The 14,555-nt window shown below is 42.4% G+C and overlaps 1 protein-coding gene across 3 annotated transcripts in view; it reads left to right on the top strand.

Moving 5' to 3' along the window:
• The window catches only part of LOC126177010 (serine/threonine-protein kinase 3), a 334,707-nt gene that overhangs the window by 82,930 nt on the left and 237,222 nt on the right, over positions 1–14,555 (top strand). The window contains exon 1 of one of the 3 annotated variants that reach the window (XM_049924242.1): positions 2,363–2,491. The exons of 1 other annotated variant lie outside the window; for it this stretch is intronic. The gene's annotated coding sequence lies outside the window, so the exon portion shown is untranslated. Of the gene's footprint in view, positions 1–2,362; positions 2,492–14,555 lie in introns of those variants that run through there. One more of the 3 variants, XM_049924233.1, reaches the window with a different exon arrangement.

Raw genomic sequence — 14,555 nt, 5'->3', positions numbered from 1 at the left:
TCTTGTGCGTAGTGTATGGTTTTACCGTTCTAATGAGATTGCGAAAAAATGTTACGGATATTTTACCTGTCTATAACAAGCAGAAGGGTGAATAAAGAAAACCTGACGATTATAATGAACAATTAGGTGGTCCAAACTTCTTACTGTATTTACTGTAACAGTTCCGTAGTTTCAAATGTGTTGTGTTGTGTTTCCGTGACAATTCGGCGCCGTCTACAGTGCCATTGTAACATACATAATTAGAACAGCGATTCGACAATATGAATAAGTGCAACAGAAAACGTAAAAAAGTATTCTTGGCTGCCACTTATTATCCCAGTACCGAAAAGACGTAAATTAAGTGGAATTTTAGCTATGATAATGTGACGAAAAGCACAATACCATTGTTCTTCAAATCTTACTGATTAACGGTACTACAACAAATTTAAGATCAGTACTCGGTACAAGCGGGATAACGGCTTGTTTATAGCGTTTAGTCTCTTCTGCTTAACAGTCCTCATTTCATACAATAAGTGGCGGGCTGATTCAATTGAATGATTTCAGATTTATTGTACCCCATCACAGCCATAAGAAAGTATAAGTAGGCCTACGTACTTCCGGTCATTGTAGGTGTAATAACAGTAAGACCCTATAATAGCGGATTCCACTAGAAGATGCAATTCTCGTTTGTACGCATGCATCTAGTTACGAGTTAACAGGTGTACAAACGCACTTGGTCTGCTGAGGCGAGCGAGCGCAGGCCTACCTTCGTGACGAGTTTCTGCCGTCGTAAGCGTGGAAAAAGCATGTAGACGAGTGTTTCCGAACGTGCAGTGCAATATCTAGCATGACATATTCTGAACGTGCATTTTAACGTTGAACAATGAGATGTAAAAACGCCACGTGCTCATTTTCCTTCTCTCTCTCTCTCTCTCTCTCTCTCTCTCTCTCTCTCTCTCTCTCTCTTCCCCCTTGCAAAACAGATTTAGAGGACGCCATATCCCCTTCCAGTTGAAGCCCATATTATATATGCCGTTTCTAAGCCTCGGTAAATTGAAGTTCTCTCGTAAAACCGTCGTTAATTATACTTTTTTTGTAATAAAATGAACGGAAACGTCACGTTGGGTGGTTAAAGAATTATTGTAATGTGCATATTATGAAAGTATGCAGTTTGAAAGCAAAGCCACACGTAATGTGAAACGTAAAGTTGTTGGTACACTCGGTTGAATTTGAATGTCAATTAACAAATCTATGGTTAAAGTTTTCAGGAGACGGTAAGATGCGAAGTATGGTCATATGTTGGTGTTTGTGTGTCACTGGTCTCAAAAATAATTACCAGCCTTCACCTTTTTGTAATAGTTTGTGATACTGTCTCATCATTTAATAAAAGTAAATTCTACAATATTCGATGTTATGCGAATATAAGTGCGTTATTTTTGAAGAGTGAGTTTGATTGGCTTGATCTAGAAGCCAGATTGCACTATTTGCAGTAGGATACTGTGCGCTTTCTTGTTTTAAGTTTTGTATTTGACTTTTAAAGATTTTGCTGTTGTATAGGAACGGTGATCAAGTAAGAATGACCTTAGGATTTTACTAAAACGTGAGAATAGTGAAATAATTTTGATTTTGTGGGGAGGACTATTGTAAATTTGTATCACACTGTTTCTAATGGAACTTACGTAAGTTTGTGTTCTTATTGATTGGACACGGTACTTTCCTTTTTGCCTCGTAACATGTCCATGGATATTGACGTTTTTATTTATCTGATACTACGGACCGAACAGTATGACTAACGTATGGACAGTGGAGGAAATGTGCGTTTTAATACAGCTAACGTAGGAATTTACGTCCGTCCATTTCGTAAAACCATTTGATTCGGGAGCCAGAAACAGCCGACAACTGCCGCTGGAGCGCGCTGCAATTGCGTATACCGTGTTAAGGAACACGCACCGTATGCACCAGTCACATCGTTTCTGGGCGCTTACTAACACGTTGAACTCGTCGCGCTCAATGTTGACGTTCGACAGCACGGTCCATGTGCAGGCTTAAGCGCTACATGAGGTAAAATGCGCCGTCCCAAAATCACGTGATTAAAGCTGTAGTAGATTTTGCTGAAGTAAGCCTCGTTCTGCGGCAGAATGCTCACGCCATAGATATTTATACTCTATGCGACTAAGTAAGTGTAGTGTTTTGCTACTCGGCCCACGGCTTGTGCATGCCTTCCGGCCGTAGGAAGGCGGGGCGGAATCGGCGGGCTGCGACCGTCGCCAGAGCGGCTGCCGGGTGGGGGGGAGGCGGCTCTGCCCAGCGCCCTCGCCGGCAGTCACTTGTTTGTTAGTCTGCCCGCGGCCGCGGCTCCGTTGCCTCTGCGTGTTGTCGGCTGGCTCTCGCGCTTGCGCCCTGCGTGTGCATATCTGCGTGTTCCCTCTCCGCGCAGCCCGGGGGGCGGTGCGTGCTTGTCGATAGCGGCTGGTTTCATCGCGTGTGCGCCAGCGCGACGACCTCAGACAAGGTAAACGCGCTGGACCGCCCGCCAGAAGCCGGCTGATACTCAGCCGCCTCTCGCGCCACACAGTGCCATTGTGTTGATATCTGATGATTCGGTGGTCGTCTTCCAGCACAGTCGTGGTGCGGTACACGTGTTACTGGATACAAAGGGCTCGTGCCTTAGCGTCTACCTGCCATTGTATCTGAGGCAGCTCCACTTCTGATATCGTTTTCTGCACATACCTACATCGAGCGCTTCCATCGGAATATTTTTTCTATGCTTCTGTTTGAAGGCTCCATGACTGTGTTTCGCGGAAGACTGACCCAGAATCAACAAGGAGGAAAACAGGTTCACCTCAGTCCCACACGTGTCCGCCGAAAGTAAATATTTGCGAAGCTGTTTCACGCTTGTATCGCACTTCCCTTTCGTTGAGAGCGTAACTTCAAAAACGTTTAATTCTTTGAATTGTGGCGACTATACTCCTGTCGATTATGAACTTAGCGGAAAAATCCAGTTTTTATTGAGGACATAGAGCACCGTAAAATCGAATTAGGATCGTTAAGTGTCTTCGACAGTTTTGTTAGTGCCAATCCATTTAACCTGGCTGTCCCAAATGTTTCCTGTCTTTACATCCCGTAGCAAGCGCCTAAGCATCTATAAACAACGCTCAGCAAGACAAGCGATACCGCATCGGGAAGTTCCTTCTTTTTGTTGACGTGACACTTTTTCCTGCTCTGTCTTCCTAGAAGAATTCTGATATCCCCATTAGCACATTTCCTAACTATTCTTTCGAAACGTTTTGTTGTAAAGAAGGATCACCACTAGTGTTGCTCAGGGAGGTATCAAACGTCCGAAAATACATCGCCCCATATTTAAATGAAGATGGCAGTTGCTTCAGCATTTCCTTAAAAAAAGAAGAAAGTCGACAAATTGCGTACTGTGTGTGGTGAAAACACTGCAGAGATGCCTGTTCATGAATTAATGGATGCGTGTACTATAGTTTGTGCACCTGAAAAGAGATGCCCCGCCGAAAAAAAAAAATCGTCAATAGAAGCGGTCTTCTTGCACGAACACCAAGTTTCTACACAACTATACAAATAATCAGTTGGGAGATCGTCACTTCGTCCGTCCTTCAGCGATGTTTATCGGATTCTGACCTGTGGAACCTGTTTTACACAGTCGACTTTGTTTAAAGTGGCTAGGTTGGTACACTTCATATGCCAGAGTGTAAATCGGCACCATTCACATTGCTAACTTGCGATGTTAAACAATTCGGGCTGCATCTTTTAGTAACATATTTTGTCTCTCTTGCTTTGTTTTGACACATTGCGAAGGTTGTATGAAGTCTTGATATTTTTTTTACGTGTATTCCGACAGAAGAGGCACCAGATACATGAATTTTGTCTTTGAATACCTATTCGTCGTGGTCGTGCGGCATTACTGGCCGAGACGGTGGGGTTGTTCGGTGCCTGGTGAAAATCTTTTTTTTTTTTTTTTTTTTTTAACTCCATTTCAGCGACTTGGGCGTCTGCGAGATGAAGATAGATGAAGTGATTAGTACAACACAAATACCCAGTCCCCGAAAGAAGAATATCTGCGGTGAGGCCGCGAAGCTCAACAGTGAATAAGTCAATGCTATTGGAGGAGGAAAATAGTTTTGTGAGTTGGCAGTTAGAAAGAATAAGTAAACAGGCGCTGTGGGCCAAGTCATTTCAAAATACGCTTATCATCTCTTTCCATTTACCAGTATGGACCATTTATCATTTTCGTCGAGAGCATCCATTATCAGCATCGCTTTGGACTTTAGTACTGTTATTACCACCGCTTGTCCCTTAAGTCTGGTACTATAGTCAGACGTTATCGGAGACGGACAGTCCCTCCTAATCCTACTTCAACCATTCAAATTCCAAACTGCACAGCAGACACGTCTCGTAACACAAGCAATTTTGGCGCTGACTCTAAACAGACGACCAGCCTTGACAGGCGAGTCTAAGTACTGCAACAATTCGCCGGGTGCGCTGCAATCGAGCGACTTGTCGCTGGAGATGAAGTCGCTCGTGCAGAGAAATCTTTACGGACTCGTGACGTTCCAGCACTTGACAACAATTCAGGTTACTCCCTCTGCTTTGTACTGTCGCAGCTAACGAAGTGTGTTTTACGCGTTGATTTTCCTGGATGCGGTTTACCCGGCTGGACAGCTTACGTGACAACTTTGGCTCGATGGGGTTGCAAGACGGTTGGCGTGGTGTTGCCGCAGCGCTGTTGCACGTACGCACTTGCGCCCCGCCTGCCGGAAGCGGTGTTCGAGCCGTGGCGTGCTCGCAGCGCCGGAAGTGAGTCACCAGGGCGGCTCGCGCCGCGGCCGCTCCATTTCTTGTTGGCGCGGCTGTTCGGCCCGAGCAGACACCCCTCCACACACCACCACCGCCGTGCTCAGTATTGGGCGCGCTTTCCATGGTCCGGAGGTTCGATCGCGCTGTCCGAGACGAAGCTCAGCCTCTGTTTTTTTACTCGAGCAACTTTCTCGTTTCGTTCGTGGCAAGTGTGTCTGTAGTAGCACCTCTGCCGTACTATTCCAGTACCGCGACTTGCTTGTGTCAAGTGGTCGTACTAGAATAGCGCTTGTGGCAGTACTGACTGTTTAAAGTGAAGTTATGAGGGATTCTTCGTGCCGGAAGTTCGAATGTGGTAAGAGAATTAAGGGACTAGCAGTGATAGCAGATAGTGTTAATTACCAAAGCAAAATTCATAGTTGATATTCTTGACAAAGGTCTTACGCTAAACTCTTCACAGTGCTAAAGTGGGGAAAGTGTAGTAAGAGCATTTAAAAAATTTAACACACAATATTTAGAAGGCTGCACATAGAACCAATAGATACAAATAATAACAGTGAATGATGGACTAAGTGGTTGATTTTTTAAACTTCGATTAGAAAACTATTTAATTTTTTATTTATGCACATAGCAGGGATTCTTTTTGTCCAAGTATTGTTAAACACAAATGGTGTGTAGCTTTCAGGTATTTGGTTTCGTGTGGGAGAACACGCAATGAGAAGCATCAGTTTCTCATGGAATCTTCGCCAACTGTCACGAAAATAAAGCAAACACGCAAGCACACAATCTATTACTGTAACAAGAATGAAGAGGGCGAGAATTGGTTAACTTCCGATTCTGCGCTGTCTTCTGCATATCAACAGATTGAAACTCTACAGTCAGCGCAATCAGTTAATGATTAACTTCGCCGAAGCATTCCTGACGTGGCTAGCGGCTGATTTACTTGCTGACATGTGATGCGGCGCATGCACCACGATTAGTCGATTTAGAGAAAGCTTGTAGCATCAAATAGTGTTTATCATGTTCCGTGCACAAAAGGCGTCAGGGCAAATGAAGGACGGTATTTGTTTTTCCTGAACTCTGTGCTACACAGAAAATCTACACTAATGTTGCAGTATATTTTCTGTACCCTCTGGCTCCTGATTGTTAAGCTATTAGCCACGTCTTTCAAGGCAGTCTAAAAAAAAAAAGTGTACTAAGGAATAATCACATACTTCAGTTGTAGAGAAAGCTTTGAGTACTGGGAACATAGGGCATTTCAGATCGCTCTTGTGTACGAAAATGCAAGACTCGCATTATTTTATGCGCGCACACCAATCAGGATTTACTACTTTCTATGCGTAGCAATATCACGAAAGCCAAAGAAAAATGTACTAGCTGCTGCCAACAAATTATTAGAGGAACTGTTTAAAAATTTATTACAATCGTGTCTAAAAATACTTAATACATTACTTTGTTAAAAAGACATCGCTACTCCACGCAGAAAGCCACTCGGCGAAACACCTGTCTTTTTCACCTTCACAGAACATTCGCTTTCCGATTTTTAAAAAGCCATTTTCATACCACCTATTCAGATTACTCTTCGTACATGTTTTAAATGGAAGTGCAAGACTTCGTGTTCTCAACTAGAATCCGAAACATTGTCATAGTTTGGTCATTGATAAACGAAAACAAACGCCTAATTTTAATTAAAAACGTTTAATACCGTAAGAAACGACGTACAGTATCTGTGGAATTGAGCAAAACTGGATTACGTACTATGATTTATACCCACCATAGTTATTCCAAAATATTTTCGCCATTCCACATGTTACTCCGCGGTAAGAATTGCCTGAGATCCACTGAACTGCTCTTTACAACTGAATACAGTGAATACAAAATACATTTATTAGAGAGAGTACCATTCCACACCACGATACGTGTTCAATCATTACATTACGAAAGTTTTACCAACGAATTTCAGGTATTGTTTTCCCTATAGTTACTGTGTACTTTGCACAATTGAAACATTTGGTTACAAAGACAAGTACGTTATAAATATATTGCTGTTTCAATGAACGTTAAAATTTTGATCTGTCTATATCTGCTGGAGCCATCTGTTGCCCACGCACGGAGTTAATATCTCTTCGAAGAGCAAGTTCTCATTGTATCAAATCCACCGTCATTTTTAAGTGTGATATCTTCCACGTGATTCTGCGTCACTCTATATAAAGGAATTGCACGTGGTCAGTGTAGTAAATTTAACAGTAGAGGAGCTACGCACACTTTCTTTCAGAGGTTATTGTCACAGTGAAGAATTACTTGTCTCAGACGGCAGTTTCACTTTTAAGACTCACGGAAGTAATGTAGAGCCGTTATACAGGCGTAAAAAAATACAAAGAAGGCAGTGCGACTGTGTGTTCAGCACTCATTTTCGCGTTCGCCGTAAAACCTTCCCGACGTGTGTTTGAAGAATGACTGACTTACTTATGCTACTTCGTATAAGTATGCTTCAATAATTGCAAGAACCCCATTTATTACGGAATCTGCGATTGTCTCTCAGCTCGTATACATCTTTCCCGTAAAGATCGTACATGAGGTGAAACAGCTAATACAAAGACATGGAAGCCTTTTTTAATTTTTTTAGTTCCATTTATGAATGAAAACCTGGGACCACGCACTTACAGCCATTAAATGCACATCAGTATCAGTGTCCTCCATTGCTAATATCCGTCTTGCTCGATTTCAAAACGTTCACCTCTGTATGTTCATGGTTCTGCGCCGTACGGATTGTGCCTTCGCCGGACGAAAGTCACAATTTAAGTTTTAACGCCAGTTGATATAAAGGAATTCTTCAGCTCACCAGAAACTAGCTTTTTGCTTACACAAAGCTTCAATCTGGTACTGAAGGTATCAAGTTAGGCGGAAGAAACAAAGTACTGAACATTAAGATAAATTGTGATTCAAACTTCGTGCAATATATTTGGTGGTTTTCTCTGAAGTGACGACCTTGTACATCCTCCTTGAAAACTAAAATAATTCGCGGCAGAGCCAGCTGACGGTTATAGTCCAGAGGAATCCCATTATGAAACTAGAGATTGTAAGATGAATGCTATAAATGGCGATGACTTTTCTTGGATTAATAGTCGTGTATGTGGCGTTCGGGGCAGTTAGTAAGCGCCATTGTGCTAAAAACGTTAAGTGTGGGTCGAGAGCACTATCGTGTCCAGAAGGCTAATACCAGAAGAGACATCAAATATATTCTTCAGGTCATTAAGGTGCTTGACTGGTTTTTAAATGAACTGAGCGTGCGATAAAATTACTGCCTATAGGCCGCCGTGGCGAATGCCTGTTACCAGTATTGTATTAGATATTTACGGGTGCAGTTAAACACTGTCGTTATGTCAGGATACCAGATTTTGACTTTTCGTGACGTGCAGTTCCTGTAGTGACTGAATTTTGATGGGTCTGAATTATTTCGTATGTGTTCTAGTGTTTTTTAACTAGCTTCACAATGGAATCTCGATGAAGCATTTTAAATAATTACACAAGGAAACACTTTTTGCGCATTTTTCTGAAAAGTTATTTCAAGAATCTTTGTGAAACATTTGCACACAACATGTTTCTTCATACGTAGGTGTGTTGGGTTATTGAGACGCGTGAAATTTAAGGGAGGCAGTGATTTGTATCATATTTTGGAATCATACAATGCGAATTTAAAGCTCCGACAATGAGTAGTTGTTAGATTATGAGGAAAATATTACTTTTGTCAATTTCTCGTTTAGACAGAGCTGTAATTGTAATAGTAAGGAATTGAACGAGAACGTTCAATACAAGACACTTTCTTTTCCGAAGAACGTCGTTGGCTATATCTGAGACAAAACGGTTAAGTATTCGTCATGTATTTTAATGTTTCGTATGCAACAGATTGGTACTGTAACGTTTGTGTTAGTGTGCTCGTCAAATTGAAGAAAGGCACAATCTTGAACAGACCGATATTGTAGTGGTTGGTATACCGTACTACGAACATTTAACTCTATTGAAGATGTTTCTCCACTGTTTGAGTAACAACTGGCTATTGTAACGAAGTGGTTGTCTTTAACTGTGTATGCGCTCTTTCGTGGAACGAGGGAGAGTATCCGGTAACTATGGTGTCCACATTACAAGTTTAACAACTCACACCCAACACACATTATTTCTCAAAAAGTCATTGTACATGACAGCCTTGCTCAGCAGGTGCGTGAGTCAACGCCTATTTATTGCGGTTGTTTTAATTAATGGTGTATCCTCTTTCTGTTGTATACGGAAACAGGACAATCAAATCCACCTTTAAAGTGGAGAATGCGTTTTTAAATATTTCGTAATTCTGATTGGCACGTTGCTACACTAACCAATTCCGAAACATGCAATAACAGCTTTATTTTTATTTTTCTGTGACCTTGATGGATCTTTAACATGCTCTTCGTGCTGGCCGCGAGCTTGCGAGAGCTTTTGGCCTGCGTCCCTGTGCACTTGGTTGCCAAGATCTCCGCTATTTATAAATGCCGAGCTGCTGCTGCTGCTGCCGCCGCCGCCACCACCATACCGTCGCCGTCGTCTAATCTCTTCCGCATCGAAATTGATTTCTTGAATTGATGTTTATAGAATGGTGCTGGACATCTTCATAGCGATGCGAACATTTAGCCTGCCCTCGTAAAGTCACTGAACGGAATCGTTCTTAGTAGAGATGGTCGACAACATGTGAAACTGTGACTTCTGCGAACTATCAATGTCGCCTTGAGCGATTGATTACTCTCGTAATGTGACTGTTCTTGGTCGGGCGTAATGGCGCGGTGTTTTTGTTCAAGTATACATACACTATTTGATCAGATAATCCGAACGCCTATTAGTGGACATTAATCCGTGGTGTGTTCACTCTTCGTCATTATAACGGCTTGAACTCTGCCTGGAACACTTTTTGATAAGTTAAGGCGCATTTTCAACACTGAATGTACGCAACTGAAGACGACAATCACGAAACATCCGATGTTAGTACATCCTCGTCGGAAGTAGTCCAAAATAACGCAGTGAAGGTCAACGGCCAACACAAAGTTCCTGGTAGTCCGTTGCAAAGGCCAATAGTGATGATGCTGAGAACCAGACACTGGCGTCTCCCTCTGTGGCTGGTGCGGCTCGACGTTGTACCGAGCGAAGGTTCCGTTCGGCACTGTTGAACAGTGGGTGAAGTCGGCACCAGCCCATGATCTCGACCGCAGATGCCTCGTTGCGGCTTTGTGCCACCCTGAAATATCCAGACCTCGTAGAAATACTAGAGGAACTATTTGCGACCAGGTGGTGTGGTGTGGTTTGTGGAGACAAACAGGTCCGCAGCGCTGGGCAACCTCTGGCGGCGCTCGCTCTGCCACAGTGTGCGTGACTGAAGCTCTGTCGTTTATTGATGTAACCCCTTCCATCTTAGGCCGCAGGTACACCAGTGCCTTGAGAATGGTTGCATAACGATAGTTTAACTTTCAATGAGGTGCCTGTGGAAGAATGACAGCCCATTCTTCCTCAAAATCTAAAACTCGGGAGGATAGTGATGTTAAACGCTGGGTTCTGGAGAGAAGTCAACGCTCTAGCTCATCCAAAAGAGGTTTCATCGGGTTCAGGTCAAGGCTCTGAAGAGCCACTACGTTTCAGAAACGTTTGCCTCACTGACGCTGCTTTATTACGGGGTGAATTGTCAGACAGACAAACAATCGTCTACTAACTGTTCATCTACTGTATGCAGCACACAAGTCTGTTAAACGTGTTCAAATCCTTCGGGATCGAGCGTTTACTTGAGCGCCGTAAGTAGATCATACTCGAACCACAAAAAAAAGTACACGTCTCCTCTGTACTGTTTGCGTAGTGCATTATTTACACTACACGTGATAACGTTCTTCTAGCGTTCGCCAAACTCAAATCCTTCCATCGCACTGACACAAAGCATAGCGTGACTCATTGCTCCAAATTATTCGTTTCCTTACCGAGCGAGGTGGCGCAGTGGTTAGCACGCTGGACTCGCATTCGGGAGGACGGCGGTCCTCAGTGACTTTAAATAGTTTTTCTTGCCCTGGTATTACAGTAAGGTTGCTCAAGTCGTACGCTTTAGCGGGTAATTACTGTATTTGGTTGGCTAATATAAATTAGTTTATTTTGCGTACTACACAGCCTTTATCTATCAATCAGCTTCCACACAATCTGAAAATTTTTTCCTCAAATAGAGTTTTCAACCTTTTTCAAATCAGCACCTTCGGTACGTTTAAGGCGCCTGGTTTCCTGATCTAAGTCGTACTTAAGATAATAAGTTAGCGACGACATAATAAATCTAGGGAATAATGTAACAAAACGACGAACTATAAACGTAACGTAACTTCCATAGTTTCACGTGATGAAATTACACATTGGAAACAAAATATAAACCCTTCACAAATTAAATTGCTTAAATTGGCATATCTCAAATCAGTTGGTTTGAACACACATCACAGAAATATTTCTTGATTTTACTTTCCACGCCAGCGCATAGGTGGTCTTGTGCTGAAACTTAACACTTCATACATTGAATCACGTCTGCTCCTCGATCTTCCTTACGTATGATAGTCACTTTACCCTGTCCTATATTTTTTTAATCTTTTAGTTGTCTGTCCACAGCTATTTGTTTCTGATCTCTCTTTTCTACTTTGGTAGGTTTTATGAAGTGTTTTAGCCACCGGACAACCAGTTCTGATGTTACCCATCCATTTGTCGAGCATCCAAATGCTGTGTTTGGTGGAGCTCCCCTTTTTCTTAATATGTCATTCATTCTGCTGCACTTTCATATTGACATTGAAGATACTATGAATTCGCCTGCTGCATTTATTGCACGCTTACTTGTCATAAGATTCCTTTCTCCGCTTGTGATCGCGCCCACTTGGTGATTGCGGATCCATACTACGGCAAGTTGAAAAAGAGAGGGATAGAGGGTTATTTATACGTGCGTGTGATAAACCCCCTTTCCTCGAAAATTTCTCCCCTTCATACCACCTCTGTGTTACTACAGGTGTGTCACTGATCTCATTTGCACTAACACTGCAGTACACGCGAGGTGACTATTTGCTTTCACCGCGCTGAGTGAAATGTTTTAAGTTTTAACTACTGTTCACCAACGTGCAGTCCTTTACAGAGGTTGTCTCATCCGAAGAAAACAGCACGTAGGTCGTAAATCCGTTATCTTGAGGCAGTAATAAAGTCTTTGGAGAAAGTGATATTGTATGAATAACAAAATTTTCAATTATTTTTGTTTTTATGGGATGCCACTCGCATTTTATTAGCGGCATATGAGGAACAGCACAATTATATTCCACTTTATGAAGTCATTTCAATTCTTCACACGTTCATAAAAAATAAAAACAGTTAACTCCCTATTTGCGTAGTTCGCATCAAATTGTTTTCAGTTACTTGTCCAAACAACCAGAGATCCGATACCGACCAAGGCAGACAACATGTCAGTCTTCCGAAACTGCCGATCCACTTCGTCCGCTATCCAAGTTAGGCGCGATCCGATGATCTCCGAAGTGCTTCGTCTGCCATTTCGTTTAGCAACTGTTTACTATTCTGCTGGTAATTAACACTTTTGAAATAATGGAATGATAGCCTGCTATTGAGAGATGCTTTACATGAAATGCTAGTAAATACACTGTTTAGTTTTTCTAACATTACTAACAAAAGGTAATCACTTTGTCGCGCAACTTCCGAACGGAGCAGGCAATTGCCGGGGGAGGGACCACAATTCTGCCTTCTCAGATGCTCTAAGAGCAACTTCTTGTAGTCGTATATGATGGCTGCAAAGCCAGAAATATTACAATACATCTTTCGATGACTTGTTCCTCCATCTTTTATTACGTTGTACAACTGAATGGTCAAAACGAGATTCAGGAGTGCTGATCTGTTTCAAGTTATGTACTAGAATGTTCAAAAATATGCGGGAAAGCTCGTGAACAATACGGATCTCGAATTTTTTCCCTTGAAAAATAAACTGATGTGAAGACGTAAGTACTGGCGACTACTTGATTCATACATTTATAATCACAATAGTGCACGGGCAGAACCCAACCACTTCAGCGTCCGTTATATCACATTTTCCAGTAAAAGACAAGTGAAAATTCATACAACTTCCTCAGGTTAGCACCACATACAACAATCCAGTGACTGGCGGCGGGAAATTTTGGAGGTATCGTGAAATTAACCGCAAATATTATTCAGGCTGTATCAAAAAGAATCGTCTGATTTTTAAAAAATTGTAACTTACGTTATTTGAGATACGTGCCTGAACAAAGACTGTCGGAAAGACCAAACTCTCGAGTTTTACGTGGTCCCCGCTAGGTAGCAGCAGTCTGCGCCCACTTCAGTTGTAGCAAGAATGGTGTCGGGACAACAGAAAGCGTTGTGTGTCCTATGTTTTGCTCAATGCGCGTTAGTAATTACTGTTCAGGGTGACGTTCGTATTAGGTATCATATGGATTCTCCTACCGCACAGAGCATTAGACGACGGCATGAACAATTCCGAGGAACAGGTTGTTTGTGTAAAGGCACATTGCCAGGCCATCCCTGAGTGTGTGAAGTAGACATCTAATGCTTCTGTCATAGTTTCACAAGGAGTCCTCAGAAATCCGTTCGCTGTGCAGCTGAACAGCTCATCATGCTACCTATGTCCGTCTGGCGTGTGTTGCATTGACGTTTACGCATGAAACCATACAAAATCCATCTACTGCAAGCTCTTCGTGGCGGTGACAAACAACAATGTGCGGAGTTTCGTAATTTCCTTCTTGACAGGATGAGGATGATCCGTCATGGAAAGGTGAGAAGATGGGGTACAGAACAACCACATGAAGTTGTACATGAGAGGGACTCTCCAAAATTTAATGTGTTTTGCGCATCTTCACGGGAAAAGTTGTATGGTCCTATTTCTTTGCCGAGAACGCTGTTATAGGAAGCAGTCATCTCGATGTGCTTGAGAACTTTCTTTTCCCTTAGTTGGAGACAGATTCGAACGACTGCGTACCAACAGGATAGGGCACCGCTACACTGGCATCTGTAAGTGCGGGAATTTTTAAATCAAAGGGTTACTGAGCGATGGACCAAATGATTCAGCTTACATTACTGGCCTCCAAAGTCACCAGACCTGACTGTATGTGATTATTTCTTGTGGGGGTTTATAAAAGACACTTTATGAGCCTCCTTTACAAACGACAGTGAATGAACTGAGTCTTGGCATAACAGCAGCTGAGTAAGCTGTAACTCAAGACTTGCTCGCTGTAGTGTGGGAACAATTTGAATACCGGATTGACATATGCCGTGCATCTCAAGGGGGACATATGAAAAAAATTGAGTTTTCCGTTCATCAAAAAACAAAATTAGTTCTATATGTTTATTAGTTTCAGAAATATAAGACTTGCCAAATCGGATGATTCTCTTTGATACACCGTGTATATTAACGGATTTGTAATCGAGGCAGCTAGGACCAACATAGTGAAGTAAGTATAAAGTTCCGTTTTCAGATGATACCGGAGAAGCAAGAATACTAAGTATCTTCTGTGTTTGAAAACGTTATGTCGTAGTAACATCCTTGTGTAATAGGAAGTACCATTCTTTTCTGCTTTCGTACGTCTTCATGTACGATATCTCCCGTTGAAACACCGAAATGGAATTCAGAAGCAAATGAGGTATTAAATGGGTGATGGGATCTTAAGCCGTGAAACGAGATACAGTTATCTTCG

Source organism: Schistocerca cancellata, chromosome 1, assembly GCF_023864275.1.
Source record: "Schistocerca cancellata isolate TAMUIC-IGC-003103 chromosome 1, iqSchCanc2.1, whole genome shotgun sequence".
NCBI lineage: Eukaryota > Metazoa > Arthropoda > Insecta > Orthoptera > Acrididae > Schistocerca > Schistocerca cancellata.
Note: the sequence above shows the minus strand (reverse complement) of the source record. Positions and strands in the feature narration are given on the sequence as shown.